The 22,395-nt window shown below is 38.9% G+C and overlaps 1 protein-coding gene across 4 annotated transcripts in view; it reads right to left on the bottom strand.

Moving 5' to 3' along the window:
• The window catches only part of PDE10A (phosphodiesterase 10A), a 786,289-nt gene that overhangs the window by 70,287 nt on the left and 693,607 nt on the right, over window positions 1-22,395 (bottom strand). The window lies entirely within an intron of this gene.

The raw sequence follows: 22,395 nt of genomic DNA, 5'->3' as shown, positions 1-22,395 counted from the left end.
TTCACAACTCCTTGTTTTACTCTAGTTCAGAATCTACAAATTTATAAAAAAAAAAAAACAAAGCAAAACATCAAAATCACCCTTGCCTCCACAAAGGACTTTAAGTCAGCTGGACTTCCGCTACTTTAGTGTTGTACTGGCCTGTGAATGGATAGTTTTACCTTCATTGTTTATAAACTGGGAATCGTTTATTACCCAGCAATATTGGATAAACTTACTAATGACTTTCATATTGCCTGAGAAAAAAATACTTTTAAAAACTATAGCATTTGCCATGTTATTTCTTATGCCTAAGAAGCTCTTCTAGTTTATAGGAATCACAGTACCAGAAAGCACAGGAATGATTGTTTTTTTGTTCCTTTCTCTCAGTAGATTCATATCCTTGACCTACTGCTACATAGAAGTGTTTAAAAAGCTCTATTTCTTAAAGACAGGTGGAGGCAAACTTATACACAATATCAAAGAGAATTCTTTTCATGCTAAGATTTGCAAATGTGACACTAATATTCTCTAAATCCTTAGCTTGATGTGAAACCAACTAGAACAAAAAAGAAACTTGTTTTGTTTTGCTTTTGGTGTTATCACTACTAAGAAGGAGATGGTTGGGTTTAGGAAAGAGCAAAGAGAGTGAAAGCAAGGGCATAAGAAAATTAATCCTCGAGCTATGAGCCCAAAATGCATTTCACTGCATGGAAAATGTTGATATTCAAGTAAGAATTGTGGTTAATTCTCACTTTTATATAAAGTTAGAAGTTTTATCTTAGGGTAGATGTCAAGGGTTACTCTGTTAGCTTTTTCTGGCTATTTTCCAGTAACCGAAAGAGGGAATCTCAATTTTTATGAAAAGCCAATTTAGCCTGTGGAAACAACTATCCAGCTATATACATAACAATGAATTGGGACTTGGAAGAGGCTGCAATGATAGGTCATAAAATGTCGACATTATGACTAAATTGAGTAAAAAGTAAAGTAACATTGAATATAAACTATGCATTAAGCACAGAACTAAGAATTTTATAGATTATTATTTCTTTCAGTCCTCACAGCAACCGTATGAGACTAGTAATACTGTCATTTATCAGTTGAGGAAACTGAGGCTCTAAGAGGTGAGGTAACCCACCCAAGCTCATACAGTGGGAATATGATGACTCAGGAATTCAAGACGTGTCTGCCTGATTTCACGTTTGAGTTGGGAGTGACACCCAGCATGCATTAGGAACTAAGAAACTGACCAGAGAAGGATTTGGAGAGGCAGAGAAAATTAGCTGAAGGAAAAGTGGCATTTCTTGTAGAGCATACATTTTCAGAAAAGATGGCTTTAAAGTCAACTAAAGAATGGAAAATTGCTTTGTACTCAATGCCAAAATGCATTTTTTTAAAAAAGGTATACAAATATGGGACAAGAAACCACTTAGGTTTTGAGCCAATTAATTCTGAATCTGTACCAGCACAGAGTCTAGCACTGAGCAATTAATTCCTACTTGTGGAATGGGCAAGTGATGATGTCATTTATAAACTCTGTGGCACTAGAACCAAAGAAAAATTTTAATTCAGGTAGGATTAGTTATTCTATATACTTGTAGATTTGGAGAAGGAATGAACATTTAACTTTATTCCGTTAACCAAAGTTGCAGTCTAAGGATTGTTACTCATTAATTTCTTCTAATAGTATTCAAATGAAGATGTTATAGGGGAAAAAAAAAAGAACATTTTAAAAGATAACTTCATAACATAAAATATTTATTTAAGATATTTCTCAAAAAGCTTTTGTTGGAGGATTAAGGGGGCAAGATGGCGGACTGGTGAGCTGTATGTTTTAGTTACTCCTCCAGGAAAGTAGGTAGAAAGCCAGGAACTGCGTGGACTAGACACCACAGAGCAATCTCACTTTGGGCATACTTCATACAACACTCATGAAAACGTGGAACTGCTGAGATCAGCGAAATATGTAAGTTTTTGCTGCCAGGGGACCCGCGCCCCTCCCTGCCAGGCTCAGACCCGTGGGAGGAGGGGCTGTCAGCTCCGGGAAGGAGAAGGGAGAACTGCAGTGGCAGCCCTTATTGGAAACTCATTCTACTGATCCAAACTCCAACCATAGATAGACTGAGACCAGACACCAGAGAATCTGAGAGCAGCCAGCCCAGCAGAGAGGAGACAGGCATAGAAAAAAAAAACAACACGAAAAACTCCAAAATAAAAGCGGAGGATTTTTGGAGTTCTGGTGAACATAGAAAGGGGAAGGGCGGAGCTCAGGCCCTGAGGCGCATATGCAAATCCCGAAGAAAAGCTGATCTCTCTGCCCTGTGGACCTTTCCTTAATGGCCCTGGTTGCTTTGTCTCTTAGCATTTCAATAACCCATTAGATCTCTCAGGAGGGCCCTTTTTTTTTAATCCTTTTTTCTTTTTCTAAAACAACTACTCTAAGAAGCCCAATACAGAAAGATTCAAAGACTTGCAATTTGGGCAAGTCAAGACAAGAGCAGAACTAAGAGAGCTCTGAGACAAAAGGCAATAATCCAGTGGCTGAGAAAATTCACTAAACACCACAACTTCCCAAGAAAAGGGGGGTGTCTGCTCACAGCCATCATCCTGGTGGACAGGAAACACTCCTGCCCGTCGCCAGCTCCATAGCCCACACCTGCCCCAGACAACCCAGTGGGATGGAAGCGCTTCAAATAATAGGCACACACCACAAAACTGGGTGTGGACATTAGCCTTCCCTGCAACCTCAGCTGATTGTCCCAGAGATGGGAAGGTGGAGCAGTGTGAATTAACAAAGCCCCATTCAGCCATCATTTCAGCAGACTGGGAGCCTCCCTACACAGAACAGCAGCCCAGAACTCCCCTGGGGGGACGGCACTCACCTGTGACATAGCACAGTCATCCCTCAACAGAGGACCCGGGGTGCACAGCCTGGAAGAGGGGCCCACTTGCAAGTCTCAGGAGCCATACGCCAATACCAAGGACTTGTGGGTCAGTGGCAGAGACAAACTGTGGCAGGACTGAACTGAAGGATTAGACTATTGCAGCAGCTTTAAAACTCTAGGATCACCAGGGAGATTTGATTTTTAGAGCCACCCCCCTTCCCTGACTGCCCAGAAACACGCCCCATATATAGGGCAGGCAACACCAACTACACACGCAAGCTTGGTACACCAATTGGACCCCACAAGACTCACTCCCCCACTCACCAAAAAGGCTAAGCAGGGGAGAACTGGCTTGTGGAGAACAGGTGGCTCGTGAATGCCACCTGCTGGTTACTTAGAGAAAGTGTACTCCACGAAGCTGTAGATCTGATAAATTAGAGATAAGGACTTCAATTGGTCTACAAATCCTAAAAGAACCCTATCAAGTTCAGCAAATGCCAAGAGGCCAAAAACAACAGAAAATTCTAAAGCATATGAAAAAAACAGACGATATGGATAACCCAAGCCCAAGCACCCAAATCAAAAGACCAGAAGAGACACAGCACCTAGAGCAGCTACTCAAAGAACTAAAGATGAACAACGAGACCATAGTACGGGATACAAAGGAGATCAAGAAGACCCTAGAAGAGCATAAAGAAGACATTGCAAGACTAAATAAAAAAATGGATGATCTTATGGAAATTAAAGAAACTGTTGACCAAATTAAAAAGATTCTGGACACTCATAGTACAAGACTAGAGGAAGTTGAACAACGAATCAGTGACCTCGAAGATGACAGAATGGAAAATGAAAGCATAAAAGAAAGAATGGGGAAAAAATCGAAAAAATCGAAAAGGACCTCAGGGATATGATAGATAATATGAAATGTCCGAATATAAGACTCATTGGTGTTCCAGAAGGGGAAGAAAAGGGTAAAGGTCTAGGAAGAGTATTCAAAGAAATTGTTAGGGAAAACGTCCCAAATCTTCTAAACAACATAAATACACAAATCATAAATGCTCAGCGAACTCCAAATAGAATAAATCCAAATAAACCCACTCCGAGACATATTCTGATCACACTGTCAAACACAGAAGAGAAGGAGCAAGTTTTGAAAGCAGCAAGAGAAAAGCGATTCACCACATACAAAGGAAACAGCATAAGACTAAGTAGTGACTACTCAGCAGCCACCATGGAGGTGAGAAGGCAGTGGCACGATATATTTAAAATTCTGAGTGAGAAAAATTTCCAGCCAAGAATACTTTATCCAGCAAAGCTCTCCTTCAGATTTGAGGGAGAGCTTAAATTTTTCACAGACAAACAAATGCTGAGAGAATTTGCTAACAAGAGACCTGCCCTACTGGAGATACTAAAGGGAGCCCTACAGACAGAGAAACAAAGAAAGGACAGAGAGACTTGGAGAAAGGTTCAGTACTAAGGAGATTCGGTATGGGTACAATAAAGGATATTAATAGAGAGACGGGAAAAATATGACAAACATAAACCAAAGGATAAGATGGCTGATTCAAGAAATGCCTTCAGGGTTATAACGTTGAATGTAAATGGATTAAACTCCCCAATTAAAAGATATAGATTCACAGAATGGATCAAAAAAAATGAACCATCAATATGTTGCATACAAGAGACTCATCTTAGACACAGGGACACAAAGAAACTGAAAGTGAAAGGATGGAAAAAAATATTTCATGCAAGCTACAGCCAAAAGAAAGCAGGTGTAGCAATATTAATCTCAGATAAAATAGACTTTAAATGCAGGGATGTTTTGAGAGACAAAGAAGGCCACTACATACTAATAAAAGGCGCAATTCAACAAGAAGAAATAACAATCGTAAATGTCTATGCACCCAATCAAGGTGCCACAAAATACATGAGAGAAACACTGGCAAAACTAAAGGCAGCAATTGATGTTTCCACAATAATTGTGGGAGACTTCAACACATCACTCTCTCCTATAGATAGATCAACCAGACAGAAGACAAATAAGGAAATTGAAAACCTAAACAATCTGATAAATGAATTAGATTTAACAGACATATACAGGACATTACATCCCAAATCACCAGGATACACATACTTTTCTAGTGCTCATGGAACTTTCTCCAGAATAGATCATATGCTGGGACATAAAACAAGCCTCAATAAATTTAAAAAGATTGAAATTATTCAAAGCACATTCTCTGACCACAATGGAATACAATTAGAAATCAATAACCATCAGAGACTTAGAAAAGTCACAAATACCTGGAGGTTAAACAACACACTCCTAAACAATCAGTGGGTTAAAGAAGAAATAGCAAGAGAAATTGCTAAATATATAGAGACGAATGAAAATGAGAACACAACATACCAAAACCTATGGGATGCAGCAAAAGCAGTGCTAAGAGGGAAATTTATAGCACTAAACGCATATATTAAAAAGGAAGAAAGAGCCAAAATCAAAGAACTAATGGATCAACTGAAGAAGCTAGAAAATGAACAGCAAACCAATCCTAAACCAAGTAGAAGAAAAGAAATAACAAGGATTAAAGCAGAAATAAATGACATAGAGAACAAAAAAACAATAGAGAGGATAAATATCACCAAAGGTTGGTTCTTTGAGAAGATCAACAAGATTGACAAGCCCCTAGCTAGAATGACAAAATCAAAAAGAGAGAAGACCCATATAAACAAAATAATGAATGAAAAAGGTGACGTAACTGCAGATCCTGAAGAAATTAAAAAAATTATAAGAGGATACTATGAACAACTGTATGGCAACAAACTGGATAATGTAGAGGAAATGGACAATTTCCTGGAAACATATGAACAACCTAGACTGACCAGAGAAGAAATAGAAGACCTCAACCAACCCATCACAAGCAAAGAGATCCAATCAGTCATCAAAAATCTTCCCACAAATAAATGCCCAGGGCCAGATGGCTTCACAGGGGAATTCTACCAAACTTTCCAGAAAGAACTGACACCAATCTTACTCAAACTCTTTCAAAACATTGAAGAAAATGGAACACTACCTAACTCATTTTATGAAGCTAATATCAATCTAATACCAAAACCAGGCAAAGATGCTACAAAAAAGGAAAACTACCGGCCAATCTCCCTAATGAATATAGACGCAAAAATCCTCAACGAAATACTTGCAAATCGAATCCAAAGACACATTAAAAAAATCATACACCATGACCAAGTGGGGTTCATTCCAGGCATGCAAGGATGGTTCAACATAAGAAAATCAATCAATGTATTACAACACATTAACAAGTCAAAAGGGAAAAATCAATTGATCATCTCAATAGATGCTGAAAAAGCATTTGACAAAATCCAACATCCGTTTTTGATAAAAACACTTCAAAAGGTAGGAATTGAAGGAAACTTCCTCAACATGATAAAGAGCATATATGAAAAACCCACAGCCAGCATAGTACTCAATGGTGAGAGACTGAAAGCCTTCCCTCTAAGATCAGGAACAAGACAAGGATGCCCGCTGTCACCACTGTTATTCAGCATTGTGCTGGAAGTGCCAGCCAGGGCAATCTGGCAAGACAAAGAAATAAAAGGCATCCAAATTGGAAAAGAAGAAGTAAAACTGTCATTGTTTGCAGATGATATGATCTTATATCTAGAAAACCCTCAGAAATCGACAATACAGCTACTAGAGCTAAAAAACAAATTTAGCAAAGTAGCGGGATACAATACTAATGCACATAAGTCAGTAATGTTTCTATATGCTAGAAATGAACAAACTGAAGAGACACTCAAGAAAAAGATACCATTTTCAATAGCAACTAAAAAAATCAAGTACCTAGGAATCAACTTAACCAAAGATGTAAAAGACCTATACAAAGAAAACTACATAACTCTACTAAAAGAAATAGAAGGGGACCTTAAAAGATGGAAAAATATTCCATGTTCATGGATAGGAAGGCTAAATGTCATTAAGATGTCAATTCTACCCAAACTCATCTACAGATTCAATGCAATCCCAATCAAAATTCCAACAACCTACTCTGCAGGCTTGGAAAAGCTAGTTATCAAATTTATTTGGAAAGGGAAGATGCCTTGAATTGCTAAAGACACTCTAAAAAAGAAAAACGAAGTGGGAGGACTTACACTCCCTGACTTTGAAGCTTACTATAAAGCCACAGTTGCCAAAACAGCATGGTACTGGCACAAAGATAGACATATAGATCAATGGAGCCGAACTGAGAATTCAGAGATAGACCCTCAGATCTATGGCCGACTGATCTTTGATAAGGCCCCCAAAGTCACTGAACTGAGTCATAATGGTCTTTTCAACAAATGGGGCTGGGAGAGTTGGATATCCATATCCAAAAGAATGAAAGAGGACCCCTACCTCACACCCCACACAAAAATTAACTCAAAATGGACCAAAGATATCAATATAAAAGAAAGTAACATAAAACTCCTAGAAGATAATGTAGGAAAACATCTTCAAGACCTTGTATTAGGCGGCCACTTCCTAGACTTTACACCCAAAGCACAAGCAACAAAAGAGAAAATAGATAAATGGGAACTCCTCAAGCTTAGAAGTTTCTGCACCTCAAAGGAATTTCTCAAAAAGGTAAAGAGGCAGCCAACTCAATGGGAAAAAATTTTTGGAAACCATGTATCTGACAAAAGACTGATATCTTGCATATATAAAGAAATCCTACAACTCAATGACAATAGTACAGACAGCCAATTATAAAATGGGCAAAAGATATGAAAAGACAGTTCTCTGAAGAGGAAATACAAATGGCCAAGAAACACATGAAAAAATGTTCAGCTTCACTAGCTATTAGAGAGATGCAAATTAAGACCACAATGAGATACCATCTAACACCGATTAGCATGGCTGCCATTAAACAAACAGGAAACTACAAATGCTGGAGGGGATGTGGAGAAATTGGAACTCTTATTCATTGTTGGTGGGACTGTATAATGGTTCAGCCACTCTGGAAGTCAGTCTGGCAGTTCCTTAGAAAACTAGAAATAAAGTTACCATTCGATCCAGCGATTGCACTTCTCGGTATCTACCCGGAAGATCGGAAAGCAGTGACACGAACAGATATCTGCACGCCAATGTTCATTGCAGCATTATTCACAATCGCCAAGAGATGGAAACAACCCAAATGTCCTTCAACAGATGAGTGGATAAATAAAATGTGGTATACAGACACGATGGAATACTACGCGGCAGTAAGAAGGAACGATCTCGTGAAACATATGACAACATGGATGAACCTTGAAGACATAATGCTGAGCGAAATAAGCCAGGCACAAAAAGAGAAATATTATATGCTACCACTAATGTGAACTTTGAAAAATGTAAAACAAATGGTTTATAATGTAGAATGTAGGGGAACTAGCAATAGAGAGCAATTAAGGAAGGGGGAACAATAATCCAAGAAGAACAGATAAGCTATTTAACGTTCTGGGGATGCCCAGGAATGACTATGGTCTGTTAATTTCTGATGGATATAGTAGGAACAAGTTCACAGAAATGTTGCTGTATTAGGTAACTTTCTTGGGGTAAAGTAGGAACATGTTGGAAGTTAAGCAGTTATCTTAGGTTAGTTGTCTTTTTCTTACTCCCTTGTTATGGTCTCTTTCAAATGTTCTTTTATTGTATGTTTGTTTTCTTTTTAACTTTTTTTCATACAGTTGATTTAAAAAAGAAGGGAAAGTTGAAAAAAAAAAAAAAAAGAAAAACAAGGAAAAAAAGATGTAGTGCCCCCTTGAGGAGCCTGCGGAGAATGCAGGGGTACTGGCCTACCCCACCTCAATGGTTGCTAACATGACCACAGACATAGGGGACTGGTGGTTTGATGGGTTGAGCCCTCTACCACAGGTTTTACCCTTGGGAAGACGGTTGCTGTAAACGAGAAGCTAGGCCTCTCTATGGTTGTGCCTAAGAGCCTCCTCCCGAATGCCTCTTTGTTGCTCAGATGTGGCCCTCTCTCTCTGGCTAAGCCAACTTGAAAGGTGAAATCACTGCCTTCCCCCCTACGTGGGATCAGACACCCAGGGTAGTGAATCTCCCTGGCAACGTGGAATATTACTCCCGGGGAGGAATGTAGACCCGGCATCACGGGACGGAGAACATCTTCTTGACCAAAAGGGGGATGTGAAAGGAAATGAAATAAGCTTCAGTGGCAGAGAGATTCCAAAAGGAGCCGAGGTGTCACTCTGGTGGGCACTCTTACGCACAATTTAGACAACCCTTTTTAGGTTCTAAAGAATTGGGGTAGCTGGTGGTGGATACCTGAAACTATCAAACTACAACCCAGAACCCATGAATCTCGAAGACAATTGTATAAAAATGTAGCTTATGAGGGGTGACAGTGGGATTGGGAAAGCCATAAGGACCACACTCCACTCTGTCTAGTTTATGGATGGAGGAGTAGAAAAATAGGGGAAGGAAACAAACAGACAAAGGTACCCAGTGTTCTTTTTTACTTCAATTGCTCTTTTTCACTCTAATTATTATTCTTGTTATTTTTGTGTGCGTGCTAAGGAAGGTGTCAGGGATTGATTTAGGTGATGAATGTACAACTATGTAATGGTACTGTGAACAATCGAAAGTGTGATTTGTTTTGTATGACTGCGTAGTATGTGAATATATCTCAATAAAATGATTAAAAAAAAATATATATATAGCTTATGATGGGTGACAATGTAATTGGGAAAGCCATATGGATCACACTCCAGTGTATGGATGGATGAGTAGAAAAATGAGGGCAAAAAGAAAAAAGGCACCCAGTGTTCTTTTTTACTTTAATTGTTCTTTTTCACTTCAATTTTTATTCTTATTATTTTTGTGTGTGTGGTAATGAAAATGTTCAAAAATTAATTTTGGTGATGAATGCACAACTATATAATGGTACTGTGAATAACTGAATGTACAGTTTGTATGACTGTATGGTATATGAATATATCTCAATAAAATTGAATTAAAAAAAGAAAAAAAAAAGAAAAAAAAAGCTTTTATTGGAGATACACAATATTCTTAAGTGTTTCTTTTCAGCAGTCACTTCACCATCTAAAAATATAATTTAATTTACATAATTCTCTTTGGAAGTACATGAATATTAAAGTTTCTATCAACCTACTCCAAACTATTTTATTAATCCTATCTTGGTCCTATAATCTATATTACCTTATCTATGAAGGTGTTTTCTGAACTTGTCTCTAATTTTGGTTAATTATCCTTATCCTCCTAAGTACCACCTACTCTATGTTGTATATACAAAACTTAAAACACTTAATGTTTGTCTCCCTTACTAGATCCTAAGCAACCTGAGGGAAAAACAGTGTCAAACAAGAGGCAGGATATTTCGGGGCTCTGAGCCAATCTACAGGTGCTCAAAACCTGACTCTATCGCGTACTTACTGTGTGATCTTGAGCAAATGATTTCAACTATTCGGATCCATTTTTCCTTGTGTAAAATGGAGATATTAACCTCACTCATAGGATCATTGTCAAAATAACTAAATAAGTTTTAGATGTAAAGTGTTCAGAGCAGTGCCTAGCCTAGAGTTAGTGTTCTATCAAATAAAAGCTGAAGGTCGTACCACTCATTAAATTTGCCTACAACCAAGAGGTATTCCTTTTAATAATTTTTTTCCTTATCCCTTTAATGTTAAATGTCTTTGGATTCAAAATGTAGTAGAGTTAATTTGCATTAAAAGACTAATTTTAATAGGTAAAAGATGCAATAGATATTACTATCCTGTTAGCTCTTTGTATCATATCAGATTGTTGTTGTTGTTTTTAATCATAGTACGTATGATGTAATGGTTAAGTTCATGTGTCAACTTGGCTAGGTTATAGTGTCCAGCTGTTTGGTAAAGTAACTACTGACCTGATTGTTACTGTGATGGTATTTTGTGAATTTAAATCATTAGCCAATTGATTGCATCTATGGCTGATTACATCTAAAACCTAAAGGAGATTGCCTTCAATAATGAGAGAAATCTCATCCAGTCAGTTGAAGGCCTTACAGGGAGAAGTTCACCATCTAAAAATATAATTTAATTTACATAATTATCTTTGGAAGAACTATCACATGAATGTTAAAGTTTCCATCAACCTATTCTAAACTGTTTTACTAATCCTATCTTGGTACTATAATCTCTGTTACCTTATCTATGAAGATGTTTTCTGAACTTGTCTCTAATTTTGGTTAAATTATCTTTACCCTCCTAAGTATCACCTACTCTACGTTTTATATATATATATATAATCAGCAGTCAGGAGTAAGAATTTCTATCTTTATTTCAGCCAGCTAGTTTCTTCTGGGGAATTCATCCAAATCTTCATCAGAGTTCCCAGCTTGCAGCCTGCCCTATGGAATTTGGACTTGCCAATTCCCATGGTCAGGTAAGCCAATGCTTATAATAAGTCTCATATTACTTATGCCCATGTATATCTTGTCCATTCTATTTCTCTAGAGAACCTTGACTAATATAGATTTTGGTATTAGGAGTGGTTCTTGAGAAACAGAATCTTAAGGAAGATATTTCAGAGTTGGTTCTGGGGCTTTTGAAATTGGTCTTCAAATCTGATTAGATTCAAAGGTACTAATGACCTTATTTCCAATGATCAAGATGCCACTTATAGTCAGTGGGATGAATTGGCAATAGAGATATGCAAAATATCACCACCGGATACAGCTACTCAAATACTTTTAAGCAGCCAGGTTCTAGGTAACAGTGTATTTGATATCTTAACAGCGTATTGTGGTTGTTCCACATACATTGGATAAAGCTGTTAAAGGAAGGGATGAGCTGCAGGCTTCGAATTTCCAGCTCAAGCACCACATGAAGGACATGAAAGTTGCTATGTGTGCCCTGATAGAAACCGACTCGAGATTTCTGAAAACCAGATCCAGAGTCTCGTTTGCAAATGGCTGAACTACAACATAAGCTGAATTCCCAAATTTGCAAGACGTCTGCAGTTAAACTGAGGGCATTGATTGGGAAGGAATGAGATACTGAAAATTGGAATGGGAACAGATAGGCTGCTAATGGTAGGGACATTGAAACCCAAGATTCTGCTGAGGCTTCTTTGCCAAATAAACCTGTAAAGGTCTGTCCTGAGGAATCAATCATCCAGACTCCACCAGAAGAGATTAACTCTGCTATAACAGCCTCCCCTGAGGAAAAAAGCCCTCATACCTGTTTAAAGAGATTAACCCTGTTTCACCAGATGGAAGTTCAATGGAATGTCCTGCTAATTCTTCCCCTGACCCACCACTAATTCCCCTCTTTTCTTCCAGACCTATAACTGGACTGAAGTTCCAACATGCCCGAAAAGGTAAGGTAAAATGTATAGTCTATGAGGAGGTGTACTACCCTCCAAAAGAATTGCATGCTTTTTCCATTTTATGTAGATAGAAATCAGGGGAATATATGTGGGAATGGACATTAAGGGTATGGGATAATGGCTGAAGGAACAGAAAGTTGGGTCAGGCTGAGTTTATTGATATGGGCCCATTAAGCAGAGATTGTGGATTCAATGTTGTAGCTGGAGGGGTCAGAAAGGGCTCTAACAGTTTTTTGGGGGGGTTGACTAAAGCATGAACCAAAAGGTGGTCTAATTACCTGATGTCAAAATGCCAGAACTGCCCTGGTATAATGTAGATGACAGGATCCAAAGTCAGAGATATGGGAATGTTACAGTGGACTTATCCTGTTAAGATACGTTCACCCACCCTAGGAATATCCAAAGGACACATCTTTCATGAGAACGGGGTGGAATAAATTTGTGAAAGTTCTCCATCATCCCTAAATTGCTATGTGGTAGCTCTCCTGTGTAGGTCAGATGTTATTGGTGGGAACTGCTACCACTGAACTGGGATCCTTAAACACAATGGGGATGATCTGATCTCAGGTTGGCAGGAACCAAGTGGTAGCACTTACTTGCCAAAGACAATGTGGGCATAACTACCCTAATGAACAGCAGACTCAAAGCAGTAATCAAAACAGTCTGAATCATAGAGACCTATGGAGTGGGCTAGCTGATCATGGGGTACTTAGAAGTGAAACAGATGGGCAGTCTACTAATTCTTATTTGATCTGTGTAAAGAGAAGTTTCAGATCAAGTGAACAAAAGTCTACCTTGAATCACAAAAACAAAGGGTCATGGCCCCTCAATCAATCCCCAGAGTCCCTTGAATGAAGGGAAAGTCTGGTCCTCTTAGGGAAGGACCCTGTTACACTGCCAAAAATGTATACTGTTAATCTTCCTCCCAGCCTTCCCCAAAGGGACCTATGGCCTTTTATAAAGGTGACTATGCATTAAAGAAAAGGAAATGATCAGACATTTGGGGGATTATAAGATGCTGGCTCTGAATGGACATTAATTCCAGCAGACCCTAAACACTGTGACTGACAAGTCTGAGAAGGGACTTATGGAGATCAGGTAATTAATGGGGTTTTAGCTAAGGTCTGTCTCACAGTGGGTCCAGTAAGTATCCAAACCCATTCTGTGGTTATTTCCCCAGTTCCAGAATGCATACTTGGAATAGACATACTCAGCAACTGGAAGAATCCCTACACTGGTTCCCTGACATGTAGAGTGAGGGCTATTATGGTGGGAAGGCCAAGCAGAACTAGAATTGCCTCCACCTAGCAAAAGAGTAAATCAAAAGCAGTAATATTTCTGGAGGGACTGTAGATATTGGTGCTACCACAAAGGTCTTGAAGGATACAAGGGTGGTGATTCCTACCACATTCTCTTCAACTGTCCTATTTAGCTTGTGCAAAAAATAGACAGATCTTGGCCATGACAGTAGGTTATCATAAGCTAAATTAGGTGGTGACTCCAATTGCACCTGCTGTTCCAGATGTGGTGTCATTGCTTGAGCAAATCAATACATCTCCTAGTAGCTGGTATGCAGCTATTGAGCTGGCAAATGCTTTTTTTCTCAATACCTATTAGTAAAGACCACCAGAAAGTTTGCTTTCAGTTGGTAAGGCCAGCAATTCATTGTCCTATCTCAGGTATATCAACTCTTCAGCTCTATGTCATAATCTAATCTGCAGGGACCTTGTTCACCTTTCCCTTCCACAAGACATAACATTGTCACACTGGTCCATTATATCGATTACATCATGTTGTCTATAGTGAGCAGGAAGTAGCAACTACTCTAGACTAATTGGTAAAATATTTGTGTCAGATATTGGGGGATAAATCCAACAAAAATGCAGGGTCTTTCCACATCACTGAAATTACTAGGCATCCACTGGTCAAGTTATCCCTAAGGATAAGTTGTGACATCTACCCCTTCTACAACCAAAAAAAAGAGGTACAATGCTTAGTTGACTTCTTTCTATTTTGGAGGCAATCTATCCTTCATTTGAGTGTCCTACTCTCACCCATTTACTGAGTGATCTAAAAAGCTGCTAATTTTGAGGGGGGTTAAGAGACAATGCTCTATAACAGGTCCAGGCTGCCATGCAAGCTCCTATGCCACTTGGACCATATGATCCAACAGATTCAGTGATGCTGAGAGTCAGTGGCAACCAAAGACACTGTCTGGAGCATTTGGCAGCTCTAATACAATCACAGTGCAGACCCTTAGGATTTTGGAGCAAAGATCTGCTAACCTCTGCAGATATCTACTCTCCTTTTGAGAAATAGCTTTTGGCCTGTTACTGGGGCTTAGAAGAGACTGAATGCTTAACCATGGGCCACCATGTTACTGAGACCTCGGTTGGCCATCATGAATGGGGTGTTGTCTGACCTACCAAGCCATAATATTAGGCATGCAAAACCACACTCCATCATCAAATCAAAGGGTAAAAATGAGATCGGGCCCTAAAGGCACAAAGAAGTCCTGCCACATTGCCTTCTCTTTCCCAGTCCACAACTATGGCCTCTTGGGGAGTTCCCTATGACCAGCTGACTGCAGAAGAGAAAACTTGGGCCTGGTTTATAGATGGTTCTGCATGATATACAGGTATCACCCAAAAGTGGACAGCTGCAGCACTATAGCCCCTTTCTGGGACACTCCTAAAGGACAATGGTGAAGGGTGGGTAGAACTTTGAGCAGTACACCTGGTTGTTCATTGGCTTTGAAGGAGAAATAACCAAAGGTGCATTTATATATTGATTCCATGGGCTGTCACCAGTGGTTTGCAAGGATGGTCAGGGATTTTGAAGAACATGATTGGAGAATTAGTGACAAAGCAGTCTAGGGGAAAGGTATGTGGATAGCCCTTTATGAATGGGCAGAAAACATGAAGATCTCTGTGTCCCATGCAAATGCTCACCAGAGGGTAATTTCAGTAGAGGAGGATTTTTAATAATCAAGTAAACAGGACGATCCATTCTGTGGATACCAGTAGGCCTCTTTCCTCTGCTATTCCTGCTGTCCTTTCCCAATGGGCTCATGAATGAAACCGTCCTGATGATAGGGAGGGAGGTTATGCATGGGCTCAGCAACATGGACTCCCACTCACCAAGACCAGCCTGGCTTCAGTCACTGTCAAGTGCCCAATGTGCCGGCAGAGACCAATACTCAGTCCCCAAAAAAGCACCATTCTCCAATGTGATCAGCCTGCTACCTGGTGGCCCCATCATGGAAGGGGCATCATTTTTTTCTTACTGGAATAGACACATACTCTGCATATGATATGCCTTCCCTGTGTGCAGTGCTTCTGCCAAAACTACCATCCATGGATTTACAGAATGTCTTATCCACCTTCATGGTATTCCATACAGCATTGCTTCTGATCAAGGCACCCACTTCATGGCAAATGAAGTGTGTGAAAGGGCACATGCTCATGTAATTCACTGGTCTTACCATATTCCCCATCATCCTGAAGCAGCTGGATTGATAGAATGGTGGAACAGCCTTTTGGAAAATCAATTGTGGTGCCAGCTGGGTGGCAATACCTTGCAGGGCTGTGGCAGTGTTCTCCAGGAAACTACATATGCTCTAAATCAGTGTCCACTTTATGGTGCTGCTTCCCCCATAGCCAGGGTTCATGGGCTCAGGAATCAAGGAGTGGAAATAGGAGTGGCATCACTATTACCCCTAGTGATTCACTAGAAAAAAATTTGCTTCCCAACACTGTGATCTTATGGATGATCAACAGGTTCCAAAGGAAAAGTGCTTCCACCAGGAGAAAAAACAATGATTCCATTGAACTGGAAGTTAAGACTGTCACCAGGCCACTCTGGACTCCTCGTGCCTCTGAATCAACAAGCAAATAAGGGGATTACTGTACTGGCTGGGGTGACTGATCCTGATTATCAAGGGGAAATAGCACTGCAACTACACAATGGAGGTAAAGAAGAGTTTGCAGGGAACACAAGGGATCTCGGTACTATCATGCCTTGTGATTAAAGTCAATGGAAAACTATTACAACCCAATCCAGGCAGGACAACTAAAGGTGAAGACCCTTCAGGAATGAGTGACTGGATCACCCCACAAGGTAAAGAAACATGGGTGGTTGAGGGTACAGGGAATGTGGAATGGGTAGGGGAAGAAGGTAAGTTATAAATTCAAGCTACATCCATGTGATCAGTTGCAGAATGAGTTGCAGAAATAAGGACTGTAATGGTTATGAATATTTCTTCCACATTCTGTTATGAATATATTTGTATATATACATAAAGCAAATATCTTTGTTTTCTTTCCTTTCTTATCCCCTTACCATAGAAAGTAAGTTGTACTGTTATAAGATATCAAGTTTAAGAGTGAGTATTACCAAAGGACTTGCATCCTCTTCTGGAGAAAGGGTTAGTGCATTTCTGGTTGTACACAGGGCAGCTGAATTACATGAGGCAAGCGTATGACTATTATTGATTTTGTTTAGAGATTAAGCATGGCTTAAGGATCTGTATATGGGTGCCATGTTGACAAGGGGTGGACCGTGATGGTTAATTTCAAGTGTCAACTTGGCTAGGTTATGGTGTCCAGTTTGGTCAAGCAAGCACTGGTCTGATTGTTCCTGTGAGGGTATTCTGTAAAGGGATTTAAATCATTAGTCAGTTACTTGCATCTATGGCTGATTATATCTACAATCAGAAAAGGAGTTTGCCTTCAGTGCTGAGAGAATTCTCATCCAATCAGCTGAAGGCCTTAAAGGGAGAAATGATGAATTTAGCAATCAGAAATAAGAATTTCTACCTATCAGTTATCTTTCTCAATAAATGAAACAGTGTTGCTGAAGTCACATGCCCCTTTAATCCAATAAAAAGGGAGAAATATAACTAAAGACAAACTAAAGCAAAATAATAACATAATGAGTGTTATGTTCCTTGCCTCTTAATCAAACAAGATCACTGGGTCTAACAATAATAGAATATACCGTTATATTGTCCAGTTCAGCATTAGAAGCAATATTTAGGTACGAAAATTAACCTATTTAGGAAATAATGATTTGCTTAAGAACAGAGATATCTCCCAGGATTGATCAATACATTTAATCTGACTTAACAATAGCCGGAAATTTAAAAAGCACTTTACACTACACAAAGTTTTTTCACATTTATGATCTTAATAAATATTTGTGTATGTTCTCTAGAAACATGTAGGAGAAAATTCAGGGAAAGTCAGCCAACCCTTGATTTGATTAACTGCTTAAGACAATGTTTATTCCAAGGTGTTTTTCTTCTTCTTCATATAATGCTTGGAAAACATGCTCAAAATAGCAAATCAAACTTGCACAAAAAGACATAATGTAAGTACCCAAGTCAAGACTAAACTCAGGTTTCCTGGCCTCTCTTCTAGTGGTCTAATGCACCAAAGTTTCTCAATTGAAGAAAGCTCTCAGAAATCCTACTTGAAAGAAACCTGTCGCTCTCTTACTGAACTGACATAAATGTGGAGCCACTTTCTTTTATGTTTGATTTAAAAGGAATCTTGTTTCAACAAAGTAAGAAGTATCAGTTTAAAGAACATCTTTTCAATTAAGTCTTCTTTTGGAATTGGGAGCAAGTTTTGAAATAAACCAGGCATAGACTTCATCTGATTGGGAAGTCCAGGCAAGAGAAGGAGAGAAAAGTGGGTGTGCCAGTTTGAATATATTATGTCCCCCTAAACACCATTATCTTTGATCTAATCTTGTGTGGGCAGATCTATCAATGTTAATTAGATTGTAATTCTTTGAGTGTTTCCATGGAGATGAGCCCCACATAACTGTGGGTGATGACTCTGATTGGATAATTTCCATGGAGGCGTTGGCCCGTCCATTGGGTGGGTAAGACTTAAATTACTGGTGCACTATATAAGATCAAACAGAAGGTGCTAGCTTGCTACAGCCAAGAGGGACACTTTGAAGAATGCACAGGAGCAGAGAGAGGAGCTGCAGATGAGACAGTTTAAAGATGGCTGTTGGAAGCAGACTTTTGCTCTGGAGAAGCTAAGAGAGGGAAAATGCCCCAAGAGCAACCGAGAGTGACATTTTTGAGGAACTGCAGCCTAGAGAGGAACGTCCTGGGAGAAAGCCATTTTGAAACCAGAACTTGGAGCAGACCCAGCCGTGTGCTTTCCCAGCTAACAGAGGTTTCCCGGACAGCACTGGCCATCCTCCAGTGAAGGTACCTGATTGTTGATGTGTTACCTTGGACACTTTATGGCCTTAAGACTATAACTGTGTAGCCAAATAAACCCCCTTTATAAAAGCCAATCCATCTCTGGTGTTTTGCGTGCCAGCAGCATTAGCAAACTAGAACAGGGGGCAACATGAGGCTTCAGATTCAGAAGACTAGTAATCTTTCTGATTGGAAAAAACTTCAAACATTTTTATAAGCTTTAGTGAGGAGGAAAAATATTGAAGTAAAAAAAATGGTGATGAGTTCTGCAGAGAGCTGAAGCTACACTCCATATTATTTTGAGCATGTATCTTCAAGGCAACCAATCCTGGGTCAACTGATCCTGATGACAAGAAAACTTTTTAAGTCAACCAGGTAACTGACGACTCATGTTACAAACACTGCTTGCCACTGCTTCACTGCTGGAAGGCAGAAACAGTTTTTGGTGCAATTTGAAGTGTTTAGAAAAATTACAAACCACATGCAATATAAATTAATTTCAGTAATTCTCTTAAATGATTACCTATGTAGTAAGGAACTTGGCCTCACTCAAAAGAGGTCTGGCCTTTGCCCTGGGCTCCTAGGGGTAACCTCTAAATCTTTGGAATCTTCTGGAAGATTTGTGATCAAAGTGTCTTGATTATCCATGGTGAGCCTCTCAGACCACAGCTGACAGTTTATGCTAGTGAGGTGGCTCCAGAGGGCACCCTCAGCCACGTGATGTCAGCCTGACTTCTGGGGGAGAAGGGAGTGCTGGAGACTTAGTTCAACAATGTGGGCAAATGACCCTATCAATCACACCCATCCAATGAAACCCCAATAAAAAGTCTGGACGCAGAAGCTCAGCTGTGCTTCCTTGGCTGGCAGTACCCACGCATACTGTCACATCTATATCCAGAGGGTACCACGTCCCCAAAGGACAACAGAAGCTTTGCCTACGGAACCCTCTCAGACTCTGCCCTATGCATCTCTTCCTTGGGCTGATTCTAATTTGTATCTTTTCTCTGTAATAAATGTAACTGGGAGTACAATAGGCTTCAGTAAGTTCTTTAAGTCTTTCTAGCAATCTGTACAATGTGAACGTGGTTTGAGGAACTACCTGGACTTGTAGTTGGCGTCAGAAGTCAGGGTGGTGTTAATGTGGACTCTTCCCTCTATGTTATAATTGTACCTTAACACCTTGCAATTGGGGTCGGAAGTCTTGGCAGCCTTGGAGTCTCGAGGTATGGAGGACTATGCGTTCCCTTGAAGTTTGACTAACTCCCAGTATTATCCCAAATAATTTATCCTAAATAACCAATGTAAAAATAGAATCACTGTCAACTTATTCACGACTTTTCAGGAGTTTTCTTTTTTGTTTTGTTTTGGCTTGGTTTGGTTTTAACCATGATTGAATCCAGGTTTTATGGTGCAATTGGTGGTTTATTAAAGATTTTTAACCCACTGGTCTAGCTCCTTAGAAAAGATGGTTTAACCAATGCAGAAGTCTTTAAACTGATGTGTATGTATTCTTAGGGGTTCAAAACAATTTTTCAAGGAATACATGGACACATGGATAGATTCCAAAGGATAAATTTCCCTATTCTTTACTTTCATGCAAACTCTCATGCAAATATGACTTCTTTGAAAATGTAGGTTCTCTTTTCTCACCTCCTGTTTTAAAATAGTCCCTCTCTCAGATTACCCCAGAGCAAAAACCTCTTAAAACAGAGGGGCTATTTAAAATACTGGTGTTAATGGGGTTTAATGACCACAAAATGTTTCCTTTTGCAACCCAGGTAGTTTCTGAAGTTTTCTTAAAATATTAAACATGGGCTTAAGAGTTTAGCTTACAGATCATTAAATATAATTATTGCTGATAGACCTTTCAGTGATTTTTGGTATCTTAGCTCAGCTGGTGCTAAAACAATTGCTACTCATTAAAAAAGCAATTCCTACTGCTTTCTTAAAATTAAAAGAGAGAAACAGGAATGAAATTGATGCTGAACAGTAGGAGTCAACTTTCTCATTGCCAGATGAAGGGAGTTCTACTCCCCTCTACATGGGACATGACTCTCAGGTGTATAACTCTCCCTGACAATGTGGGCCATGAGTCCTGGGGATGAGCTTGGACCTGGCACCCTGGGATTAATAAAATCTTCTTGGCCAAAATGGGGAAGCGAAATGAAACAAAATAAAGTTTCAGTGGCTGAGAGATTTTAAATAGAGTTCAGAGGTCACTCTGGAGGGCATTCCTATGTGCTATATAGATATCCCTTTTTAATTTTTAGTGTATCGGAATAGCTAGAAGAAAATACCTGAAAACTGTAGAACTGCAACTCAGTAACCTTGATTCTTGAAGACAATTGCATTACTATGTAGCTTACATGGTCTGATGATGTGATTGCGAAAACCTTGTGGCTCACACTCCCTCTATCCAGTGTATGGACAGATAAGTAGAAAAATGGGGACAAAAACTAAATGAAAAATAGGGAGGGATGGGGGGCTGGAAAATTTTAGGTGTTCTTTTTTTACTTTAATTTAATTTTTTTTTTTGAGTAAGGAAAATGTTCAAAACTTGATTCTGGTGATGAATGCACAACTATACGATGGTACTGTGAATGACTGTACACTATGGATGATTGTAGGGTATATGAATATATCTTCATAAAACTGTACTTGAAAAAAAAAAAAGAAGGGAGTTCCAAAGATGAAAATGGGGGAGGCTAGAAGGCATTCTATGGTATTTGACTGAGGTATCAGCATGGACCTCAGGGACGGAGAGAGAATAGGAGACTATCAAAGCAAATATGTTAAGTATATTAACAGTTGAGGACCATGGTACAAAGGTATGTGGGAATTCTTTGCATCACTTTTGCAATTTTGCTCTTCATTTAAAATTATTTCCAAAACAAGTTTTTAAAAAATCATGCTGAACCTTTTATTCTAACAACTAAAATTCATCCATGCATATATTAACTGTTTTTGTTTTAAGTGATAGCTATCTCAATAAATGCATTCCCAAAATATCTTGTTTATTTTTTTATAATTATTTATCAAAATATATAACATGGTTGTGTTTTTTATCACGTAATTATAGATAATACTAGTACAATTTAAAATTAATTTTTAACAGTTATAGACTGTGGAAAGTTTAAATTTCAATTAATTATACATGTCTGCTTTAGAATATTAGGATAATTAATAAAATACTTTAAAGAACAAAATATATTATATTAAGGTAAACTTTGTGGGGTAATAGAAACAGAATGGAAAAAGAATGAAGCAAAAATTCCGATCATAAAAGCTTGCCATGGTATTTTTTAAATTGACTATAATGGGTATTTTATTGCTATAGTATTTAGATAACATTGGATCCACTTAAAAATGACGAAATGGTCAATACTCACAATATCCCAGAAATTTCATTCTTTGCAAGTTTTAAACTAAATAAGACAATGTAAGCTGTCAATACGCTTATTTATGAGAGAAATAAATAGATACTAAAAAGTGAAAAATGTTTGATGACATGTGTACCAGAACATTCCTGAGGAACTAAGTAACGATACACGCCCCCACAACAGACACCCATGTCCTCACAACAGTGCACGGAGAGTGTATGGGTATTCTCGTTAAACAGCACTAATTAACTGTAAATGGTTATCCCAAGTCACCACAGTATTATTTTTGCCATTTTTGTTCCTAGCCATTTCTCAGCTGTTTCCCTTAGTTACATGGCTGCTCCTATGCAGCTCGGTCCTGTTTCCAAAAAGCAATTTCTTTAAACTCTCAAGGTGGTAACTCCCATTCATGTTGGTGTAACCTTATAAAAAGATTAAAAAGGTTAAGGAAACTTTCCCTATCTCCAAAATTCAAATAATGTTGCAAAAGATTACTAAAGTTTACAGAATACTAAATGTTCAACTTGCTTAGGATACAAC

This window comes from Choloepus didactylus, chromosome 24 (genome assembly GCF_015220235.1).
Source record: "Choloepus didactylus isolate mChoDid1 chromosome 24, mChoDid1.pri, whole genome shotgun sequence".
NCBI classification, from domain to species: Eukaryota; Metazoa; Chordata; class Mammalia; order Pilosa; family Megalonychidae; genus Choloepus; species Choloepus didactylus.
Note: the sequence above shows the minus strand (reverse complement) of the source record. Positions and strands in the feature narration are given on the sequence as shown.